The following is a 25,128-nucleotide window of genomic DNA, read 5'->3' on the forward strand; positions in this document are numbered from 1 at the left end:
GTCAAAAACCCCGGCTATGCAATCCCGCGTCTGGCCATCCAGATTTAGGTTTTCCGTGATTTCCCTAAACCACTCCAGGCAAATGCCGGGATGGTTCCTTTGAAAGGGCACGGCCGACTTCCTTCCCCGTCCTTCCCTAATCCGATGAGACCGATGACCTCGCTGTTTGGTCTCTTCCCCCAAACAATCCAATCCAATCCAATCCCCGGCTATGTCGATTAGAATGGCGGCCACGTATTTGTCGCTTGTGCTATTTTTAACTGTCAGTGCTTGGTTGACGGCGTCTTCTATTGATCTACCCTCCCTGAAGCCGAATTGATGGGGCGTTAGGCCGAGGAGGCGTCTGTGCGATTGTAAACGGTCACACAGGAGCCTTTCCTGTACTTTGCCGAGAGTGTTTAAGAGACAGATTGGTCGGTACGCTTTGGGGTCTGTTGGCCCTTTGTCTTGTGATTCCCTGATTATTACTACATTATCAGTTTTCCAGAGGTTTAGAATTCTGCCTGTTAGTAGTGCCTCGTTGAACATGTTAGTAAGAAAAGGTGTGATTTGTGTTACTGTTTGTTTTAATGGTTCTGAAAGTATTTTGTCTGAGCCGGGTGCTTTTCAGTTTATAAGCCTGCCGACTGCCGTCGCGACTTCTCCTTGCGCGAATGGCATGGTTACACTGTCACTGATGTATGGTTGCCTCATGCTCTCTCTTGGGTCAGCGTGGTGTCGCTCGTCTTGTGTGGGGTCGTCATCTGGGAGGAGCCTGTTCAGGAGATATTCTGCTGTGCTTCTCCATCCTCTGGTCATTGTGCCGTCAGCTTGTTTTGGTGTTGACAGAACTGTCAGTGTCTTAACTCCTTCTGTTTCTATGTTGAATGGTTGTCCCCAGATGTTGTTCTCTAGCTAGGTTTTTACAAAATTGGCCCAGTGATCTTGCCTTGTTGTCTTTAGTTGTTTTTGGTATTTCTGTTTAGCGTCAAGATACAGATCAAGTCGTATCTGTCTTTCAGGAGCTGCCTTTGCTTGTTGGTAGTACTTTCTTTTGTCCCGTGAATCCTTCTTTTGTCTTGCCAGTTCTGTCGACCACGGTTGTTTCTGTCCCCACCCAGTTTTTGCACGTGGTATAGCTGCTTCCTGTGCTCTTTGTAGGACCTCTGTCAGCACATGCGTTTTGTAATCTATACTGCCTTGAACAATGTGTAGTGACGATGCCTCATATCTCGAACTTTTTGCCAGTCGGCTCTTCGTATGGGTAAATGCTGCTGTTCGTGGTCCACATTATGCGTATTGATATATCTGTTCGTGGTTGATTGCGTTGTGGTCGCTGTGTGTGGCTCTATCTAATACCCTCCATGTACTGACTAGTGGAAGAGATTTTGCGTTCCCTAGGGAAAGGTCTATGTTACTTACACCACCAGCGACTCCGCGGTAGGTAGGTGGCTGACCCTCCCTATTCAGTATGAAGAGGTTGCATTCATTTACTACGTCGAGCACTAGTTGCCCTCTGTCGTCAGTTCTATCTGAGTTACACAGCCGGCCGGAGTGGCCGTGCGGTTCTGGGCGCTACAGTCTGGAGCCGAGCGACAGCTACGGTCGCAGGTTCGAATCCTGCCTCGGGCATGGATGTGTGTGATGTCCTTAGGTTAGTTAGGTTTAATTAGTTCTAAGTTCTAGCCGACTGATGACCTCCGAAGTTAAGTCGCATAGTGCTCAGAGCCATTTGAACCATTTGAGTTCCACAAGGGGGATTTTGCGTTGATATCAGTTAGAATGAGCAGCCTATTTCTTTCTGAGTGTCGTGCAATGTCTTTTATTTTGTCTAACAGAGGTTATATATCATACGACCATTGAGCGTAAATAGACGACATGAGCCATACATCCTGTCCGCCGTTATTTCTGCTGCCAGCTGGAGTGGCCGTGCGGTTCTAAGCGCTACAGTCTGGAACCGAGCGACCGCTGCGGTCGCAGGTTCGAATCCTGCCTCGGGCATGGATGTGTGTGATGGCCTTAGGTAAGTTAGGTTTAAGTAGTTCTAAGTTCTCGGGGACTGATGACCTCAGATGTTAAGTCCCATAGTGCTCAAAGCCATTTGAACCATTTGTTACTTCTGCTGTGGCAATGTGTTCAGAGCAAAACTGCGTGATCTGTGTTACTATGAGGTTTTATTAATTACTATTATTGCGCTTTTGCGTTTGGTGTTCCTGCTATTGTGATGTAATGTGAGGGGAGCCCTGAAATTTTCCCGCCTCGCAGAAAAGTTTCCTGAACGCAGGCGATGTCTGCTTTTGTTTCTTCTAAGAGGCTACCTGGTTCCATGTTTACTAGGGTACTGCCCTGGCAATTTAGTTGTATTACCTTCAGAAGGCATATCTAGTGAAGGAAAAACACTTGGGTGTGGTTTCTTTAAAATCTAGAAACACACGTGCATGTACTCTCACGAAGTCCTTGTATACTTTCTCTAGGTTTAGGCTCTCTCCCCTTCGCGCACATGCCTCCCCTAAAAGCTTACATAGCTTTTTGGGGTTCGTTGGCAAATTTTCGACTCTTAGGATCATCCTGTCAGTTTGTTCTGTAGTTGGAAAATAGATTTTATCCCCGTTTTCATGCTTAGTTCGTATTAAAGAGCGAAGAGCTGTTTGAAATATGTCCTTGTTTTCTAGTCTGCTAAGCTGTAGGTTAACTTCTAAGTTTTCGTAGTTTACGTAATTAATGGTATTTAGCTTGGGGTCCTTGGTTGTGTCTGGTTGGTATTCTTGACTGTTTGTTTGTTGCTCCGATTTCGAGTAATTTGGTAGTGCAGCACGTCTTTCCTGCTTTATGGTTTCTGGTAGTATGGAGTTTGATGTGTTTTCTCTGAGTATATCCCCTGATAGTGACTTCTTTTTTATCTCTACCGGGGACTTGTTCGTAAAATGTGACTGTTGTATGTCCGTTTCTGGGGTGGTTGTGTCTGGTGTTGTGCCGGTGCATGATTGTGTCTTTCTGTTCAGCTACATTACGGTTTTGTTTTTCGTGGTAACTGTGTGCGCTACCCCCATAGGCAAAACGAACTGGTGTAATATAGGGTCTACATTTGGTTTATCATATTCTACTTGTTGCGCGGATAGTGTGCAATTGTCTTTGTTTGTGTTTGCCTGTGGTGTTGCATTGCTTGTGAACTCAGTGACATCTTCATTCTTAGGATGTTCAAGGACATCATTATATTTCTCTGTACTATCTCGCAGTATTTCGTCTTCCAGTTCGTCAACTCGTAAAAGGAGGCCAGCCTGGAAGATGGCCCAACCAAACACATGATGTTTAAGGTGCCTGGCAACTTCATATTCAATTGCACGCTGCATGCACGTATCGTCTATGTAGTCTGTAACGCTGAAGTACCTACACTATATTGTCTCCCAGAGCGGAGGCATTACATTAGTATCGGTATCTGCATTTGGGGGTTGTGATCTACCCATGTGTTGCCGCCAGGCAACGTGTCGCAGCCAGCCTCTCATCCTAGTCGACGGCGATTTGTACCTTTGCCTAGTTACGTCTGTCCCTGCGTGTGTTAGAGGGGTGGGTTTCTGACAGTTATGGTAGCACTCCTTATTAATGAACGTTGTACAGACCATCGTATTCGGTGCGCTCTGTCTTTCGTGGAGCTGTTTATATGTAGGGCAGTCTGGCCACCCTGCCTTATCGCATGTCCTGTTTCTGTGTTTGCATGGTATACAGCCAACAGGATTCTCCCACCTGCGTTCTGACTTTTTGTGTCCCGGTTTTGCACATCTTCCACATACTGGGTCTTTGTCGCAACGCTTCGATGGGTGACCGAAGCCCCAACAGTTAAAACATTTTTGTACAGCAACAAAGTCGTGGATGCACAAAGATTCAATTTTTGAAGCAGCAGTAATCGTACTCTTGGCGACACTTCTAGAATATTGCTTACTGTCCTTTGCCCTTTGGTCCCGATTTAAAATTTATTTTAACCTCGTTATCGACCTCGTCTCTAGTAATGTGTTTACTCAGGTTTATTTCGTAGAGCTCTCCTAAGAATTCCTGGTCAGTTAAATGTGTTGACACATGGTGCACTGCCAGCAGGAGTCTGAACTTCTTGGGTTCTTCACACCTAATTTCCTTAAGCTGTGCTGTTTTTCTATTATCTTTTTCTTGTCTAATACAACTGTTAACTGCACTCTGTGGGATGGTGGTGGCGTCAGTCATTTGGCAGTATGATTCGATGCTCCTCTGCTGTCGAAGATGCGGCCAAAGACTGCCGTGAGCACCGTAGCGTGGATGCCAGCTTAGCCAGAGCGGCGGCAGGCTTCGACAGCGGCCTCCCTCTCCCCCCTCCCCCCCCCCCCCCCCCCATCATCCGCCCTCCTCCCTTCAGCCTGCTGTCGGCGCGGCTTCCGCTTGTCTTAACGGAGCAGCCGTCTGCAGCCAGGCCAGGCTTAGGCAGGGGTCGGATGTCTGCCGGCTCACGACGCGCGCTCTGTACTTCGTCTCGCAACCCTCCGTCGTCGCGCAACATTGAAGCCTGCCAACCACGTACACATAGCTTCAATTCGTAATAATTTAACAGGCATTGATTTACTCTAATCAAGGGAAAACATCAAGAACTACAATAACACAAACAATTATGTGCCACTTGACATGAAATCAAAGGACGTAATTTGTTTTGTGTGTATCTCGTCTAGTGAATCCTTCGCTTTTCATAATTTGACAGACTTTATTATTTAACTTTGTGGCTGGATGTCCTTTTTGACGTGACAGTCAAGGTAACCTAGGGAAACGAATCGTGTAAACTTCGTCTGTGTGTTGTATCGTATTTTAGATGGTCGTTTTTTTGTTTTCTCTGAGGCGGAATTTGAGGAACAGCCCATAATCTGCCAAAACCACCGTGGTAAACCGCCTAAAAACCACAGTCACGCTGACCAGTGTACCAGAGCATAGTCGTTAATCCCCCATGTGGATTGCGGCCGAGGCTGGCTCGCCTCCTGATTACCGATCACCATGAGATAGAATGCCGATTGTTGGCGTTATGGACACGTGACGCGGCAACAAATGCACAGGATGTCCATAATCAAAGTTCCAGTTTGAAAACGCTGAAGAAACAGAAACACTGCTTAGAATGACGGTAAAGTTGCACAGTATGTTACTGACGCAAAGAGAAACGTCAAAGGAAAAGAGAAAAAAATACCAAAGTTTTAGCAATAGATGGCTCTGTAACCTTCTTTAATGTACATGTGGTCGGCTACATACTGTTCAATCTATATGACTGCACAAGTCAGCAAGTCATTAGAGTTAGTTAGGTAAGCCCATCCACCACAGCATGGTCGTACCATATCGGATGAGAAAAATAAATTTTTGATTACCCTGAGGCCAAAAACCGCATAAAAAACAAAATGACAGCGGTTTTTAATTGTCCTAAGACCAAAAACCGCATGAAATTGTTGTGAATAGCGCAAGACATGTTCGATATGTTGTCCATCGTTTTCTACCAGAAACTGAAACTCGTACGGTTTACTAGTGACAGTAGAGGTAACAGGACCCGCAGGGCTTACCTCCTCGAGGAAATACGGCCGCAAGACAAAGGATGACGAAAACCCACACCACACAGCCACCTTTGCAAATGAACTGGTACCGTCTGACACGCGTGCGGATTTTCCTTTGCCCACATTCTCCAATTCTGCGTATTGAAGTGCCCTTGGAGGCCAATGAAAACATGTCGCCTCTTCGGATCAGTCACGTACACCACATCCATGACCGTGTCCGGATACACCGTTACCCAGACGAACGGCTCTTCGAAACATGAAACGCGCCACGGGCGCTAGCCGGTGATGGCAGTTTTACGTTATGAGATTCATTCGCCTGGGCTTCCACGGGACCATGACCCCTGTAGATTACTTGTTCATTACTTGTGTTATCGACCAACTAGGTTCATCCATACTTGCTCCACGGCCGTGAAATCTTTCAGCAATATAACTATCCATGTCACAAGTTTCAGTTCGTGCTACAGTGATGTAAGGGGGACAATTCAGTACTGGCCATTAAAATTGCTACACAACTTAGATGACGTGCTACAGACGCGAAATTTAACCGACAGGAAGAAGATGCTGTGTTATGCAAATGATTGGCTTTTCAGAGCATTCACACAAGGTTGGCGCCGGTGGCGACACCTACAACGTGCTGACATGAGGAAAGTTTCCAACCGATTTCTCACACACAAGCAGCAGTTGACCGGCGTCGCCTGGTGAAACGTTGTTGTGATGCCTCGTGTAAGGAAGAGAAATGCGTACCATCGCGTTTCCGACTTTGATAAAGGTCGGATTGTAGCCTATCGCGATTGCAGTTTATCGTATCGCGACATTGCTGCTCGCATTGGTCGAGGTCCAATGACTGTTAGCAGAATATGGAGTCGGTGGGTTCAGGAGAGTAATACGGAACGCCATGCTGGACCCCAACGTCCTCGTATTGAGAGGCATCCACATGCCTTGTTCATACTGTGGCATCAAGCAGTCAGGCCTGCAAGATGAGTGGTCTGCCAAGCGAGTGGATTCATTCTTATTTATCAAGTAACATGAGCTCTAGTACTCAAAATTGAGTTACAAATTATTCTCCTGTTTGAATATTACGCAACGGAAACGGATAACGCATACCTGACTATTAGTAATTTACACAACTCTGTCTGTTCACTACGTACTGGCAGTACCACATTTTCTTTCTTACCCAACAGCTTTGATCAACTCGTGGCCATCGCACTGAATATGAATGGCGCACACATTATAAATTCTGGATATCATGACAACATAAAATTCGAAGGAAAAGGCCACCAATCGTTTTCTTTTCACTATCTTTTTTATTCCGATAAATTCTATAACCTAAACACACCATTACATTTTCTACAATTGCACATGAGAAACTCCGCCCAGTGGGCATGGCCTTACATTGGTGATTCTCTATCTTATGGTCTTGTAATTATCTAACACTACAGTGCACTTTCTGGATAGGATGGTGGATCTTTTGCTATATCTCACACTTCGACTCTCACACCCATCATCACGAAAATTTCCTCCCGACCGAGCGGTACAAAAAGGAACATGCATAACCCAATGCCTCTGAAACTATCTTGCTACTCTCCCATGCAAACCACACATACTTAAATTACATGACATACACCACCCTGCAACATGGAATACAAGACAAGGAATAGTCACAACGTTATAATCACATCACTTTCAGCTTTCCCACTTCAATTAGTATTCATCCCATTTTCACACGACGCTGCCCCACTTCGTAACTTTTCTTTCCTACTATGAACTCTGGAGGATATATGCACGTCTTCCTGTGCAATGCAAGCCAAGTGGCGTTGCTGGATAGACGGCTGACTCACCTTGCATCTCTCTCAGAGTATTATAGTTAGAATCAAGCGTCACACGGAAACATAACACGCAAAGCAATATTAAGAACATATTCATCACACACGCGAGTCCTCAACTGATACCATGGACGAGTACTTCTCTCTATCCTTTGTCTCATACACAGATTGAGACTCTCACAGTACTCACCACGTGGAAGTACTCGTCTCTAATTTCAAGTCCTGCACACGCCATTTCTTAAATATTTCCAACTTATAGTACACACGCCAGTAATTCAGCTTAACTTAAGCACTCGGAAGTATTTCAAATTATTGCTACACGTGGTTTCATTGTGACCGTTGGTCACTTCCAAAGATTGCTACGATCCCCTTAATATTACCTGCCTGACATTTAATTCCCCCCACAAAAGTTCCTGAAATAGAGAAATTATTATCTCAAACTACTCTTAAGTATTTCACATGCATACCATGTCTCCACTCTTTTGTCTTTACGGAGCACACCTAAGACAGGTCTTACCAACACAAGATCCAGCGGCAGAGTGCCGAAAACATGGCCGTTCTTCAGGTCATCTCGCACCTCTCTCGAGGTGGGGGAAGACCATGCTACCCATTGGTCAGCCACATTTCAGGTGCTCAAAGCTCAGGTAAATTGCATCTCTTTGTTTCCACCAAAGGCGACCTAAGGGCCGTCTCAAAGATGAGCATACATAGCACATTCACTATATGCGGTTAGCAGACGACCATACATTCATTCATTTCGCAGATCTCACCAAATTGGATGTAGGGATTTATTTTGTGGTAGTGCACATGTGATCAATTAAATAAATAAATTGTCATTCTTTGCTACACTGGTATCCAGCTTCGCTGTATTAATTGAAATTGAGTTATTATTAGAAAAAATATGTTGTTATGACAGGAATAACGAAGAATGTTGTACCCATTCTCAATGTCGAGCAGTACTGTACCCTTTCAGTATCTCTAGCAGTCGAGATGACAGGCATCTTATCCGCATGGCTGTAACGGATCGTGCAGCCACGTCTCGATCCCTGAGTCAGAGGGGGACGTTTGCAAGACAACAACCATCTGCACGAACAGTTCGACAACGTTTGCAGCAGCATGGACTATCTGCTCGGAGACCATGGCTGCGGTTACCCTTGACGCTGCATCACAGACAGGAGCGCCTGCGATGGTGTACTCGACGACGAACCTGGGTGCACGAATGGCAAAACGTCATTGTTTCGGATGAATCCAGGTTATGTTTACAGCATCATGGTGGTCGCATCCGTGTTTGGCGACATCGCGGTGAACGCACATTGGAAGCGTGTATTCGTCATCGCCATACTGTCGTATCACCCGGCGTGATGGTGTGGGGTGCCATTGGTTATACGTCTCGGTCACGTCTTGTTCGCATTGACGGCACTTTGAACAGTGGACGTTACATTTCAGATGTGTTACGACCCGTGGCTCTATCCTTTATTCCATCCCTGCGAAACCCTACATTACAGCAGGATGATGCACGACCGCATGTTGCAGGTCCTGTACGGGTCTTTCTGGATACAGAAAATGTTCCTCTGCTGCCCTGGCCAGCACATTCTCCAGATCTCTCACCAATTGAAAACGTCTGGTCAATGGTGGCCGAGCAACTGGCTCATCACAATACGCCAACCACTACTCTTGATACCGAGCGAGGTGGCGCAGTGGTTAGCACACTGGACTCGCATTCGGGAGGACGACGGTTCAATCCTGTCTCCGGCCATCCTGATTTAGGTTTTCCGTGATTTCCCTAAATCGCTTCAGGCAAATGCCGGAATGGTTCCTTTGAAAGGGCACGGCCGATTTCCTTCCCCATCCTTCCCTAACACGAGCTTGCGCTCCGTGTCTAATGACCTCGTTGTCGACGGGACGTTAAACACCAATATCCTCCTCCACTACTCTTGATAAACTGTGGTATCGTGTTGAAGCTGCATGTGCAGCTGTACCTGTACACGCCATCCAAGCTCTGTTTGACTCAATGCCCAGGCGTATCAAGGCCGTTATTACGGCCAGAGGTGGTTGTTCTGGGTACTGATTTTTCAGGATCTATGCACCCAAATTGCGTGAAAATGTGATCACATGTCAGTTCTAGTATAATATATTTGTCCAATGAATACCCGTTTATCATCTGCATTTGTTCTTGATGTAGCAATTTTAATGGCCAGTAGTGTATTAAACTCACGTTGTTGTGTTGGCCACCAGACTCGCGTGATGTGAATCCGGTGGGACGCCGTCGGGCGCAAGATCCGCGCCCACAAACAACGGGCACGTCGTTTACGGGAATTGCGCGATCTGTGGATGAACAAAAATGGAAATCAGTATAAATTCAGGGTTTCTACGGAAGTAACAGTATAATGTCCGAAGTGTATTGTACCCAATTTATTATGAAAGTAGTAGATACATGTAAGACATAAACAATCATGGTGAAATTGTATAGTTTCTTTCATAACATGAGTAACAAGACAAGGCGTTTGCGTTCCCTGGGTGGAAATTAATACTGCATCGTTAGTACTTTGTCCAACCTCTGTTCTTCCTAATTACTTAAAAAATTCCCTTCGGTAGTGATTTTGTTAGGGTTTGTAGTTCTTACAGTGAAATTTTCGCCCACGCTTCTCATATAGCACTTTTCAGCTTACATACGATCTCAAGTTGCCTTTCATGCCGATAACACGCTTTGCAAGTCCTCCCCAACGGTTTTCACGGCCTTCATATCTGGGCTGCGTGCAGCCAGGGCAAGACTTCGATATCTTTATCTTAAAACCACTTTTAGTTGTAGCAGAAACATGCAAAGATGCGTTATCTTGTTGAAACATTAGACTTTCGTTCTCTAGGTCCACATACATTCTAATCAACTCTGTCACTACCATTTCAGTGTGCATGTCAGAGTTCACTGTAGTGTTCAGTGAAGAAATGCGTGAATTACCTCCAGTGCAGATGACTGCCCAAACCATAACAATTCCACCACTGAAACTTCTGTTCATTCTTACCTGGTGCCCTTTTTCTCATATCATACCAATAATATCGAAATCTATCCGGCCCATATAAATTAAACTTCTCATCACTGAAGATCACTTTATCCCATTCGGAAGTCCATGACATATCTTTTTCAGCAAAATCTAGCCTATTTATGTTTGGGTGTTAGAACAGGTTTCTGCAGTCGTTTCTTGAACTCAAGATGTTTGTCATTTGACCAAATTTGTCATACACGTCTCGAAGTTACTGACAACTGTAAATCAGCAATAAATTGAGAAGAATAAAGGTTTGTGGCCCTTGCTTTGCCAAAAGGAACCCTTTGATGCCTCAGGTGATTTTCGACCTAGCCCATATTTTCCCTTCTGTCCATATCGTTGCGCCCAGTCTAACGAAATTATGTCACTGTACTTGAACGGTTGACCTTCTTGGCGGTTTGCCAATCAGAGAGTCATGTTTCCTTGTACTTACCGATTTTTGCTTTTTAATCTCATTATAACTGTTTTCTGCGCGGCATTGTCACAGTCGTGTTGTATGTACATAATACGCACTTTTCCTAATAGTGTCGGTAGCGTTCTCGCTTCCCACGCCCGGGTTCCCGGGTTCGATTCCCGGCGGGGTCAGGGATTTTCTCTGCCTCGTGATGGCTGGGTGTTGTGTGCTGTCCTTAGGTTAGTTAGGTTTAAGTAGTTCTAAGTTCTAGGAGACTGATGACCATAGATGTTAAGTCCCATAGTGCTCAGAGCCATTTGAACCATTTGAACCTAATAGTGTCTGTTTCCTATCGGCAGTAAAGACACTTATGCACACTCTAACACTGACTACTGCCTTTATACTGAGTTCTCTGAGTTCCACCCCCCACGACATGAATCGTTGACGTCTTGTTACATATACTGTACTACCGACATCAAATGCGATACCATTTGAACGCTTTCGTCAGTATACTGGATCTCATACTACTTCCCTACAAATATACGTGCCTTTATAGTGATCTTCACTATTGTATATCTGGTTCCACGTATCTCCAGATACCTACCAAGGTCTTGTCAATGCATGTCGCGCAGAAAAGTTGCTGTATTGCATTCCACGCTATAAAGCAGGTGTACAGTCTGGAATATTTGTTTAGGATCACTCTTTGTGCCGATTAATACGTCCTTTTCAGCACGTGATATATAGAAGAAAGAGAAATACCAAAATGTGTAAGAGATATGTGTAATCCATACCTTTTTTTGTATATGAATTATATTTAGCATGTGCTTATTTTTCAGTTCATGATACAAGACAAATTAACTTTATATTATATGGATAAAAGACTGAAACTGCGGCTCACAGAAAGGGTATATTACAATCTAATCTACTGAGTCAGCAAATATGAAACAGTTGTTGGCTGAATATATGATATTATTACCTAAGACACTATCTAGCTAATATGTCTTTCTCCTGAATCAGTTTATAATCTGCTCATCAGAGAGATTCAAATTTTTCAAAATGGCTACTCATGTACAAATGGATACTGAGGTCCAGCATCACAGAATAATTTACTGTAATGCGTGTCTAAGTCTGACAGCGTGTAACCTGAATGCACCGGTTTTACACACAAAAGGAACAGCTATGCGCTCGTTAATGGTCTGTGGAAACCCATTGTCGAAATGCACGCAGTGCGGAATTGCTGAGGAGAGCACTGTTTCACACTGGAGAGACCTTACTGTAGAAGGCTTATCACTGAAAATGGGGGCTCATCGACAACCGCCCTTTTGTTCTACGAAAGCACATTCTTTCGCGGCCCGCATCTCGTGGTCGTGCGGTAGCGTTCTCGCTTCCCACGCCCGGGTTCCCGGGTTCGATTCCCGGCGGGGTCAGGGATTTTCTCTGCCTCGTGATGGCTGGGTGTTGTGTGATGTCCTTAGGTTGGTTAGGTTTAAGTAGTTCTAAGTTCTAGGGGACTGATGACCATAGATGTTAAGTCCCATAGTGCTCAGAGCCATTTGAACCATTTGAACCATTCTTTAGCGAAACGTGCGCCTCCGTGAGAAACATGACGGGGGAGCTAACCTTCTTGGGCGATACAGTCATGGACTGTGCGGCTGGTCCCGGCGGAGGTTCGAATCCTCCCTCGGGCATGGGTGTATGTGTTTGTCCTTAGGATAATTTAGATTAAGTAGTGTGTAAGCTTAGGGACTGATGACCTTAGTAGTTAAGTCCCATAAGATTTCACACACATCTGAACATTTTTTAAAACCTTCTTGACGCTATGCGACCATCCTGAAGCCACCGTCATCCTGCGTGACAAGACCGCAAGGCCGCTTGTTGGACGAGTGTTTGTGAAAGTTCCAGAACAAGGGAAAGGTGGCTTCCTGGAGCGACGAATCAGCGGAAGAAACCATCTATTGGTAGGCACTGATATATCCAAGGTCAGTTTAAGGCCCAAGCGACGCAAGTCACCGCTTGGGGAACCAAGAGGAGAGGGGCTCCATATGCACCATCACTATAAGATATCCATACATGACGTAGCACAATTATTAGTAACGGCCGTTAGGGGCGCTAAGTTTACGTGGATACGAGGGGCGCCCAAATGCAAGATTTGCGTACAGTGTATTTCACAATTAGTAGTGAAAAGAGACACAGGTGAAAGTGTACAAGGGAAAAGGGAGATCAGGGGGAGGACAGGGGAGGGGGGGGGGGAGCACCAAATTATATGTCACCTGTGTAGAAAAATGTTGTCGACTCGGTTCTGGGTATATCATCAGCCAATGATATAAGACATAGCAACAAAATTTCAAAATTAGAGTTATGTTAATACCTTCAGCTGCTAACGAGCATTGATATAAATGAACGGGGACAGGTGAAAATGTGTACCCCGACCGGGACTCGAACCCGGGATCCCCTGCTTACATGGCAGACGCTCTGTCCACCTGCGTGGTTGCACACATATTCCCTGAACTCTTACGAGACTTGGTAAGAATGTCTTCCACGAGTAATGACTGTGTTGGGGTGGGACACTACAAATGTAGTGTGTGGACATACAAGGTGATAATGTGGGTGTCGCGGGAGGCGTGCGCGAGATAGTCCCAGCAGTCGCGCTATCCTCTGTGCCCTCGGTGGCTCAGATGGATAGAGCGCCTGCCATGTAAGCAGGAGCTCCCGGGTTCGAATTCCGATCGGGGCACACATTTTCACCCGTCTCCATTGATAGATATCAACGCCCGTTAACAGCTGAAGGTATTAATGTAATTCTAGTTTCGTTCTAGAAGGGCGCAGGTCATCAATGGTGTCTGTTCTTTCGGACATGTCCAAAAGAACAGACACCATATCCATATAAACAAAATTTCAACGTTCTGGAAGCTCTGCATCGCTGAGTTGGAGAGTGGGTGAGACTTTGTGACGATTCTTTAGAGAAACGGTATGTTGGTAGTTAGGACTTGTTCTGGATTTGCCCTTTGTGCTGACCTAACCCCGTGATGGCTTCAGTCTACTCCATGTTATTCTGGATTTAATTCCATTCTGATGTCTATTCTCATTGGTATTCGGCTTTGTTATCTTTCTCGACAGAAGACAACATAGGACGTGAAAGCGACAGCTATTTATATGCAAATACTGACGTACAATCAAAGTCCTATTTCGAATCCCACTTATACAGAACAACCGAAATTCTCGGAAGCGAGAGAGTATTGTGCAGTATTTCGCAGTTCTATGTTTTCAAAGCAACGTAAATAATACTCAAAATAACGCATCATTTAGCACACCACTATTTTTTGTAATAACGTTGTTTAAAAGGACATAATGTACAGGTAGAAACGGCGATACAATATGCAGCTTATTTCGCTCCGATCTGCATTTACAAAATGGTGATAAATTGGACATAATCTTCTTCGTTTTTTTTTTTTTTTTTTTTTTGGGAAATTTAAGGTGACAGTTCGTAATAAAACAAAAGTAATATCTGGAGCTCGCCAAGGAAGTGTCATAAGCGCTCTGTTGTTTCTTTTTTACATAAACAATTCAGGAGACAATCTGAGCAGCCGTTTTAGATTGTTTACAGATGATGGTTTCATTTACCGTCATGTAAAGTCATCAGATGATCAAAACGAATTACAAAATGATTTAGACAACATATTTGTATGGTGCAAAAAGCGGTAATTGACTGTGAATAATGAAAAGTACGAAGTCATCTACATGAGCACTAAAAGGAACCCTGTAAATTTCAGTTACACGATGAATCACACAAATCTAGGGGCTGTAAACTCAACGAAATACTTAGGGATTACGATTACGAATAACTTAAATTGGAACGATCACACAGATACTTTGTGGGGAAGGCAAACCAAACACTGCGATTTATTGGCGGAACACTAAGAAAATTTAACAGGTTTTCTAAAGAGACTGCTTACACTACGCTTGTTCGCCCTCTTCTGACGTATTGCTGTGCAGTATGGGAGCCGCTTGACGCAGGATACCGAAAAAGTTCAAAGAAGGGTAGCTCGTTTTGTACTGTCACGAAATAAGGCAGAGAGTGCCTCGGATATGATAATTTATACGAATTTGGGTGGCAATCATTAAAATAAAGGCGTTTTTCGCTGCGGTAGGACTTTCTCATGAAATTTCAGTCACCAGCTTTCTCTTCAGAGTGTGAAGATATTTTGTTGGCGCCCTCCTACATTGGGTGAAATTATTATAGTAATAAAATAAGACAATTCAGAGCTCGCACGGGAAGATTTAAGTGTTCGTTTTACCCGCGCGCCGGCCTCTGTAACCTAGCGGTTCTAGGCGCTTCAGTCCGGAACCGCGCTGCTGCTACGGTCGCAGGTTCGAATCCTGCCTCGGGCATGGATATGTGTGATGTCCTTAGGTTAGTTAGGTTTAAGTAGTTGTAAGTCTAGGGGACTGATGACCTCAGATGTTAAGTCCCATAGTGCATAGAGCCATTTGAACCATTTTTTTACCCGCGCGCTGTTCAAGCATGGAACGGTAGAGTATTAAAGGCCGTTCGATGAGCCCACTGCCATGCATTTAATTGTGAATTGCAAAGTAATCATGTATATGTAGATTTATCTAGGAATATGTGGAAAAATTTGTCGCGGTGCCAAGTTCCATGAAATAAAAAGTTCGCTGAAGTGAAGTCTGATACATCACCGTACATCCTGCCATCTTACCCCACTTGTTACAAGTGTGATACGGTTATGGCGTGTGGACAGGCAATTCTTCAAATATGCGTTACATTTATGTACAAAATTGAACAAACATTTCCGCACGACTTTCTCTTAGATTGAATTTGCATGCAGAATACGAGTTTTGTATCTATATGCAAGACTCAGATTTTAAGATGTGCCTAAAGAAGAGACGAGGTTTCATGGCATCGAGAACAACTGTTCTGCGCAGGGCGGCGATGTTTTCATTTGAAACTGACGCGCTTGGACTGGCAACAAGAATAACTACTCTGGGGGCACGTTTGCCCGAGGAGTTTTGGAGCCAGACCAAAAACGCGAAACGGCGCACCATCGTATATCCTGCTGCGAACTTAACTGCCTCCACTCTATCGCTTTACGATCAGTAAGAATGGCATGTGTTCTCTTTCTCTGTGTACTACGCAGCGAAATTCCTCTTCAATCTTATTTCCACCAGTATACTGTACGCGTAATTTGTTCAAGCACTGAGGAAGGTATTTATATTTCATTGTAAGTTTTTTTGCTTCTTTCTACAGTTATTTATATTCCACATGTAGTTACAAAGAGAGGCAGTTACTCTCCTTGTTACTAGCTTATTTTTCCGTATATTAAAGTTTCCTCCTGTTTCTTTAGTGAATGGAGCATGACAGGAATAATTGCTTGCACGACTATTTTTGTTTTTTTGGTCAAATGCTGGAACGGAACGAAAACAAAACTGCCTGGAAATTACGCGATGGATTGTTGTCCCAATTTCCATAAACGAAGAAAGAAATGGAGAAAGGGGTATTTAATTAACCAGCGTGAGGTCTAGTTTTCCAAAAGAAAAAAAAAGGCAGAACTGAGCTCGAATGACAATAACAGATAAGCGTACCATATTTCCTTGCTGTTCGGTCTGTATCCCAGAGTCTGTAACGGTACATATTAATAAAGTTATCCAAAAATAAATATTTGTGCCGGTTGACCACCTAGTCACATGATAATGTTTGTAGAACACCAACAGATTGATGTACGAATTGGTTGGTATCTAGTAGTTACCAAAAACTATTAATTCAATTTTATCAAACCTTGCCTAGATCTTCTTCTGCAGTCCCTCTGGGAGCGCATACATCGGTCCCAGCGTTTTATCGCTTCTGGAATGCCTAGTGGAGTCTTTCTTTGATGGGCTGTGAGGTAAACTCTGCAATTCCGCTTCAATCTCCTCCTGCGGTCTTATATTGTCATGGTACAGTAGTTCGCACACGACATCTGCAGACGTTTTCTCATCACAGTCTCAAACGTCGACGAGCTTTATTTGGCAAAGGTGAAGGAAAGCTCTTTCATTGCGACGCCTGCTGCGTAGTTTCGGAGTTATAAACCATAGACTGTTGTTGCTGTTGCTGTGGTCTTCTGTCCAGAGACTGGTTTGATACAGCTCTCCATGCTACTCTATCCTGTGCAAGCTTCTTTATCTCCCAGTACCTACTGCAGCCTACATCCTTCTGAATCTGCTTAGTGTATTCATCTCTTGGTCTCCCTCTACGATGTTTACCCTCCACTCTGCCCTCCAGTACTAAATTGGTGATCCCTTGGTGCCTCAGAAAATGTCCTACCAACCGATTCTTTCTTTTAGTCAAGTTGTGCCACAAATTTCACTTCTCCCCAATTCTATTCAATACCGCCTCATTAGTTATGTGATCTACCTATCTAACCTCCAGCATTCTTCTGTAGCACCACATTTCGAAAGCTTCTATTCTCTTCTTGTCCAAACTATTTATTGTCCACGTTTCACTTCCATACATGGCTACACTACATATAAATACTTTCAGAAAAGACTTCCTGACACTTAAATCTATACTCGATGTTAACAAATTTCTCTTCTTCAGAAACGCTTTCCTTGCCATTGTCAGTCTACATTTTATATCCTATCTACTTCGACCATCATCAGTTATTTTGCTCCCCAAATTGCAAAACTCATTTACTACTTTAAGTGTCTCATTTCCTAATCTAATACCCAAAGCATCACCAGATTTAATTCGACTGCATTCCATTATCCTCGTTTTGCTTTTGTTGATGTTCATCTCATATCCTCCTTTCAAGACACTGTCCATGTCGTTCAGCTGCTCTTCCAGGTCCTTTGCTGACACAATTACAATGTCATCGGTGAACCTCAAAGTTTTTATTTCTTCTCCATGGATTTTAATTCCTACTTCGATTTTTTCTTTTTTTTTTAATTTACTGCTTGCTCAAGATACAGACTGAATAACATCAGGGAGAGGCTACAACCCTGTCTCACTCCCTTCCCCACCGCTGCTTCCCTTTTGTGCCCCTCGACTCTTATAACTGCCACTGGTTTCTGTACAAATTGTAAATAGCCTTTCGCTCCCTGTATTTTACCCCTGCCACCTTCAGAATTTGAAAGAGAGTATTCCAGTCAACATTGTCAAAAGCTTTGTCCAAGTCTACAAATGGTAGAAACGTAGGTTTGCCTTTCCTTAATCTTTCTTCTAAGATAAGTCTTAAGGTCAGTATGCCTCACGTGTTCCAATATTTCTACGGAATCCAAATTGATCTTCGCCGAGGTCGGCTTCTACCAGTTTTTCCATTCGTCTGTAAAGAATTCGCGTTAGTATTTTGCAGCTGTGACTTATTAAACTGGTAGTTCGGTAATTTTCACATCTGTCAACACCTGCTTTCTTTGGGATTGGAATTATTATATTCTTCTTGAAGTCTGAGGGTATTTCGCCTGTCTCATACATCTTGCTCACCAGATGGTAGAATTTTGTCAGGACTGGCTCTCCCAAGGCTGTCAGTAGTTCTAATGGAATGTTGTCTACTCCCGGGGCCATGTTTAGACTCACGTCTTTCAGTGCTCTGTCAAAATCTTCACGCAGTGTCATATCTCCCATTTCATCTTCATATACAACCTCTTCCATTTCCATAATATTGTCCTCAAGAACATTGCCCTTGTATAGACCCTCTATATGGTCCTTCCATCTTTCTGCTTTCCCTTCTTTGCTTAGAACTGGGTTTCCATCTGAGATCTAGATATATATGCAAGTGGTTCTCTTTTCTCCAAAGGTCTCTTTAATTTTCCTGTAGGCAGTATCTGTCTTACCCCTAGTGATATACGCCTCTACATCCTTACATTTGTCCTCTAGCCATCCCTGCTTAGCCATTTTGCACTACCTGACCCTACTAGGGCGAATCCCACACACGTAGAAAGGCGCTAGCAGCCGTTACGTCCAGTCCGTGTGAAGAGAGGGTACAGATTTAATAAATTAATTTATAGACCAATCGCAGATTCAGATAGAATAGGAAATTACGACTCCAATTACCTCGACAAAAAAGGGTTGATTGCGTGCATATTAAATTTGTTGAAAGCCGTAATCTGTTAATTTCCCGTGTTAAATCAATTTCGCTCGGAATTCTAGTCCCACCGATGTGTTGTAAAAGTGTAGTATAATCTGAAAATAAGGTCAGAATAAATTTGTGAAACCCGAAAAGCTGTTTTTCCAAGTTGGCATTCAGCGGAGTAGCCAGCTTAAGAGCTTGGAAGACACCCTCGCCACACTGCAAAGAAGCAGCGGGAGAGATCATCGCACCCTCTTCTGTAATGTTGGCTCCCTGGGCTCTATTTTAAGTGTTGGAGGGTCTCCACTTATAAAAAAACTCGTTCTGTCGTCCTCCACGGATACAGCGAGCGGTGTCGATATGACAGTTTTGTGTTTATCCAAGTGCGGTCAAAGAAGAAATCATTAAGTTCTGCAGAGAAACATATGTTTCTTAATGTGTATAAAACGGAGATACTGTATCTAGAGGAGTCATTGACTGATATTGCTTCGAAAACGCCGCATCTACAGGTGATAGCCGTTCTTCAGCGTTTCGTGTAAGTGACTACAAGGCTTCACACACTTTGAGGTCTCCCATGAAAGAAAAAATCATGACAGAAGCTTTCAGAAAGTGTGGATGAATTCGATAGAAATGCAATACGAAGGAAAGTACATGAACTATTTTTTGCCACCGATTGAAAGTCTTATTGCCGTGAACGAATATACAATAAATGGTTCAAATGGCTCTGAGCACTATGGGACTTAACATCTGTGGTCATCAGTCCCCTAGAACCTAGAACTACTTAAACCTAACTAAGGACATCACACACATCCATGCCCGAGGCAGGATTAGAACCTGCGACCGTAGCGGTCTCGCGGTTCCAGACTGAAGCGCCTAGAACCGCACGGCCACACCGGCCGGCGAACGAATATACAGATTTGGGACATTTTCGGAGAACTACGTTTCATAAATTATAAAAAGAAATGAATTTTAAATATGTTCGGTGTGGACGAGATAGCATGCTAATAGACAGAGATGACATCATTTTATGGAGGCGGAGATATCTACGAACCACTAAATTGTTGAGGGATGAAGAAAGACCCATTTACTATTTGGACGAGACTTGGTTCAATATAGGACATACCTGAAGTAACGTCTGGGGAGATAACGTCATGAAATCCTCTAAACAAGCGTCTCTGTCCGGATTATCCACCGGAAACCAGGTAAAGGTAAACGCCTCATTATTAGACACATTGGCAACAAAGCATGCTTCGTCAGCAGCTGTTTGTGGATTTTAGAATGCAACAAGAGTGAAGGTTATCATGTGGAGATGTGCGCGGATACGCTCGAGTAGTTTAAAGATGTTCTTCTTCGGCTTTGGGAAAATGCAATTATTGTTCTTGATAACGCGCCATACCGTTCTCGTCGAAAAGAAAAAATTGCTAATGTGAATTTCAATAAGCCAACTATATCACAATGGCGAAAATCTAAAAATATCGCCTTTGAAGACAGTATGTTGAAGAAAGAACTACTGAAAATCAATAAGAAAACAGAGCGACATACAGCGTATGCGCATTAGATGAAATGGCTAAAAACGTAGGGAAAACTGTTCTTCGAATTCCTCCGTACCACTGCGAACTGAATCCCATCGAGTTAGTTTGAGCCAAATCGAAGGCTATGTCGCAGCAAAAAGAGTACATATAAAATGCCGGAAGATAAAAAACTATTAGAATAAGCAGTAAGAACAGTGACTGCAGAAGAGTGGAACAAATGTGTTGTCCATGTGGTGAAAAGTTGAAACTCAAATGTGAAAATTAGACTGCATTGTAGAGGAGAGAGAAGAGCATTTTGTTATAAACCTAAATGAAAACACTTGTAAATAATAGATTTCAGCTATCAGTCGTCCTTTTTAAATTTTATTGGCAGATCTAGATTTCAGCTAGAAACTAGCCACTCTCAATGCACTATCATTCAATGAACTGTGGCTGAAGGCCGACTGACAGGCATTACACGCTTTGATCAAAAATGATTGTGCATTGAGAATGGTTAGTTTCTAGCTGAAATCTAGATCTGCCAATAAAATTTAAAAAGGACGACTGATAGCTGAAATCTATTATTTACAAGTCAATATAACAGTCGCTGCATGCAACAGCCTTCTGAATGGAAGGTAACCTGATAAATGAAAACAGTTCGAATTCGACTGAATGAAATTAGTTTTAACGTTCCCTTAACATGAAAGTGTTTACGTTTCGTCCCAGCTATCGGTGAGTGGACTATAGCAGAGCCACGCTCTCCAGCCCACTTTTTAGCCATCATCACACGAGACGAGGCAGCTAACGTTGACGTGGACACGGACGTGACATTCCACATCACGAGACACAGCGCCGTAGACACAGGGGACGAGCTGGTTAACGTGATTTCCGCTCTCAGAGCTCTCCAGCGACCGTTGTCGGCTTTATTTGCCTCGCAGACCACACCATTTGTATACGAAAATAGACGCGAGTAAAATAGCTGCGTTAACTCTGTTAGCGATTGTCGAAGAAGAGCGGAGAAAATCACAAGGAAGATTCTTGACTCGTCGATGGTTTGAACAGCGAATTGTTGATAGAAAAACACTACATAATTCTGTGCAAAAATCTGAGATACATACTAGTGGAAATTATTCCTTGCCTCAATTGAATTTTCATCCCATTTTCGATTTGAAACTGAATGTAGTTAAGGTGTAATGTCAAATGTCAGTTTGCGGATGCATAATATCCATATTCTCGATGTTGCATTGGCTACCGACACTCTGAAATGACATGCTTCACGTAGATTTCAAGATCGAAATTCGTTTCATAACATCTTTCGTATGAAAGAGAGAATTTTTTCGCAGTTGCTCATAATAGCTGAAAAACACATTTACCGGCAAGATACAAACCTAAGCCAATCTATAAACGGCGGGAAAAGTAACTTTTATAATAGCAAAAACTTCTGGTGTGTAGCTTGTGTTTACTTTCAGACGCAGACTGGCAGTCATGTTAAGAGTTCTGGCCACTGGAAAAACATTCCAGTTGTTTGCCTTTGCAACAGGAATTTCAGCAAATATATTCTTTCTTTGTCTGAGCCTTGTCCCGCAGTTACACAGGATCGACCATGGTTAATCGGATGTGGCATGGTAAGTTTAAGGGGTGGCCGCATGCCCTTCCCGCCGCCACCCCGTACCCCAGCTCCCTGTCTCTAACGTAAGCCATGGAATAGTGCGAATGTGTTGCAAATGTCTGCGAGTCGTGTAACTGAGGCGGAACGTGCGGACCAGCCCGGTATTCACCTAGGGGGATGTGGAAAACCGCCTAAAAACCTTATCCAGGCTGGCCGGCACACCGGCCCTTCGTCGTTAATCCGCCGGGCGGATTCGATCCAGGGCTGGCGCGCCTACCCGAGTCCAGGAAGCAGCGCGTTAGCGCTCTCGGCCACCCTGGCGGGTCTAATTTCAGCAAATACATGATTTATGTTAAATAATATCGCCTTTCCAGATAATACTTCTATTAAATGAACAACAAAGACCCAGAATCTTTTAGGAAACAAAAGGTTAAAAATAATGTCTAAGTACGTGGACACAATCCTGCTACTTTTTCTTTCGTGCTTCAACCGCTCACAACGCTAACAACTACGCTACAAATTCGACACTGGCACTGAGCCTCCGTATATGACATACATTACCTAGACTATCTACAAATCTCATTATTCGGTAAGTAATATGCAAATTGTACCAAAAATACGCGCTTTTGGTAGATCATCATGGTGCTGTAGCATTGAAACGGTGTACTTTCATAGCACACAAGTTGTAACACTAAAAACAACAACTACAGGAACCCTTAAAACAACTACTGCAGGAAGCTTGTACCGTACAATATGTAGTTTCCTGTCATTTTAATACAGCAAATCGCAGTTAAAATGACGCGTTTGTGAGAGGTCTTCAATTTGTTGATGCCTTGAGACTGCTTACAGGGGATAGGCAAAATAATGTGAACAGTGGTAGTATTGGGATGGTTGTGTGTGACGGTCAACCACGCAGGTAAAACACGTGTCGCGCTGGACTGTGCGTGTTTAGTACGGACTAGGCATCAGCGCAGATTGTTTACGAGTAGTGCACACTTCGTATTTGCACTCAGAGGCCGAGGTCGACGTGCAATGAAAGACCTAACAGAGGTCCAAAGAGGGCAGATTGTGGGGGCCCGATTAGTTGGAGCGTCAGTAACCAAGACAACCAATTTATTGAATGTTTGACGAAAATGATTCAAGTGGCTCTAAGCACTATGGGACCTAATATCTGAGGTCATCAGTCCCCTAGACTTCCCGAGGTAGGATTCGAAGCTGCAACCGTAGCAGCCGCGTGGTTCCGGAAAGAAGCGCCTAGAACCGCTCAACCACAGCGCCCGGCGAATGTTTGAAGAGAAACTGTTTCAACAGTCATGACACCCTACATAAAACATGGAAAGGCTTCATCGTGTAAACGTAACAGTGGCTGCAAATCAAAACTAAATGACAGAGATCGTCGAACGCAAACACGAATTGTACCAAAACACAAAACAACGCCGGCTAAAGTCACTGCAGAGCTCAATACCCATCTTCGAAACCCCGTATCTATCGACACTGTCCGCCGAGAACTCCATAAATCGAATATTCATAAATGAACTGCTATGCCAAAACCATTAGTGAAGACAACCAACGCAAGGAAGCGTAAAACATGGTGTCAGGGGCATAGATCCTGGACGGCTGATGAGTGGAAGCATGTCATATGGTCCGATAAGTCAACGTTTTCGTTATTTCCATCATCGGGCCTGGTTTACGTCTGGAGAACGCCAAAAGAAGCTATACGTGATTGCTTGATTCCAACGGTTAAGCATGGAGATGAAAGTGTGATGCTGTGGGCAGCCATATCATGGTATTCTGCTGGTCCCATCATTACTCTCAAAGGTCGTGTTCCAGCCAACGATTATGTGACCATTTTAGGTGATCAAGTGCATCATAAGGTTCAAATGTTGTTCCCCAACAGTGATGCCATCTTTCAGGACGATAATGCACCCATTCATACAGCAAGGACAGTACACTTGTGGCATAAGGAGCATGCAACTGAACTGCAGCGTCTTCCCTGGCCAGCACGGTCCCCGGACTTGAACATTATCGAACCCTCTGTATGCCCATCTTTCTTAGAGATGGTTGCGGGATTCGACTGTTCGATGCAGGATGGCATATTAAACTAGCCGTCTGAAAGATCTTTAATTTGACATCCTGTTGTAGAACCCTTTTGGGCGGTATTGGAGCGCAGACTCCGGAGCAGATTTCCGCCTCCCTCGTCACTACATAAGTTTGAAGAGGTTCTGATCGAAGAGTGACATAACATTTCACTGGAGAGTATATAATCATTATATGCCAGTATTCTAAGAAGAATTGCAGCTGTATTACGGGCAAATGGGGGCCTATCCCCTGTACATTCTCCCGAATACTCCATTAATGAAAAAAACCTACCAAATACGATGTTCAGCGCCACATACTATGGCGGCTCCTGTGTAGGTTCTGCTTGTGAAGTAAAATGATGTCACAGTTCATTAGCCATGTTCCTCATCGCGAGGCAAAAATCTGACGTGCCGGATCCTTTATTTCACGCTGCGCAGTACACTGTAACGTGGAATTTCATGCTGTGACGTCACCAGCTCCTCGTCCACATGCGTTTTCACGTCTCGTGAGAGGATGGCTTTACATGTTCTGTCGTTTCTTGCGCTTGATGTTGCTCGTTCCTGAAGACTGTCTCAGAATTCTGCAGCCATCTTAGATTACAGCATGTTCAGACCTCCATCATCCTGCAGTCAGACGTGCTGAGTTTATATGTGATAGCAGTTCGATCGTGTCGCGAGAAGACTGCACACGATTATCGCGAATGCAATGACCACGCGCGCCCGCAGTCTGTGCTGGGAGCCAACCACTAACAGCACTCTGATGCAGTTTCAGTAAACTTACCACGTAAGACGTCCTTTGCTGGGATGTCGACTACTGTCATGGCCAAACAATGTCTCCCTTCTCTTTCTGACAGTAGTTTGATGTGCTTTGTGTTCATTTAGAACTCTCAGGGGTCCCCCACTACCTAATTCTTGAAGCACTTTGTGGCTGCAACAACTGCTGTAGATTCCTATCTCCGATCCTGCCACACTCAAGGAGACAGGGAGACCTTTCCAGAAAAGTGAATAGTTATCTGAGAAAGTTTTGGTTAGAGCAGCAGGTCCACTTGTCACCTTCATTAATATAACATCAATGGGATTCCATTATATG

The sequence above is a fragment of the Schistocerca americana genome, chromosome 1, assembly GCF_021461395.2.
Source record: "Schistocerca americana isolate TAMUIC-IGC-003095 chromosome 1, iqSchAmer2.1, whole genome shotgun sequence".
In the NCBI taxonomy this organism is placed as follows: domain Eukaryota; kingdom Metazoa; phylum Arthropoda; class Insecta; order Orthoptera; family Acrididae; genus Schistocerca; species Schistocerca americana.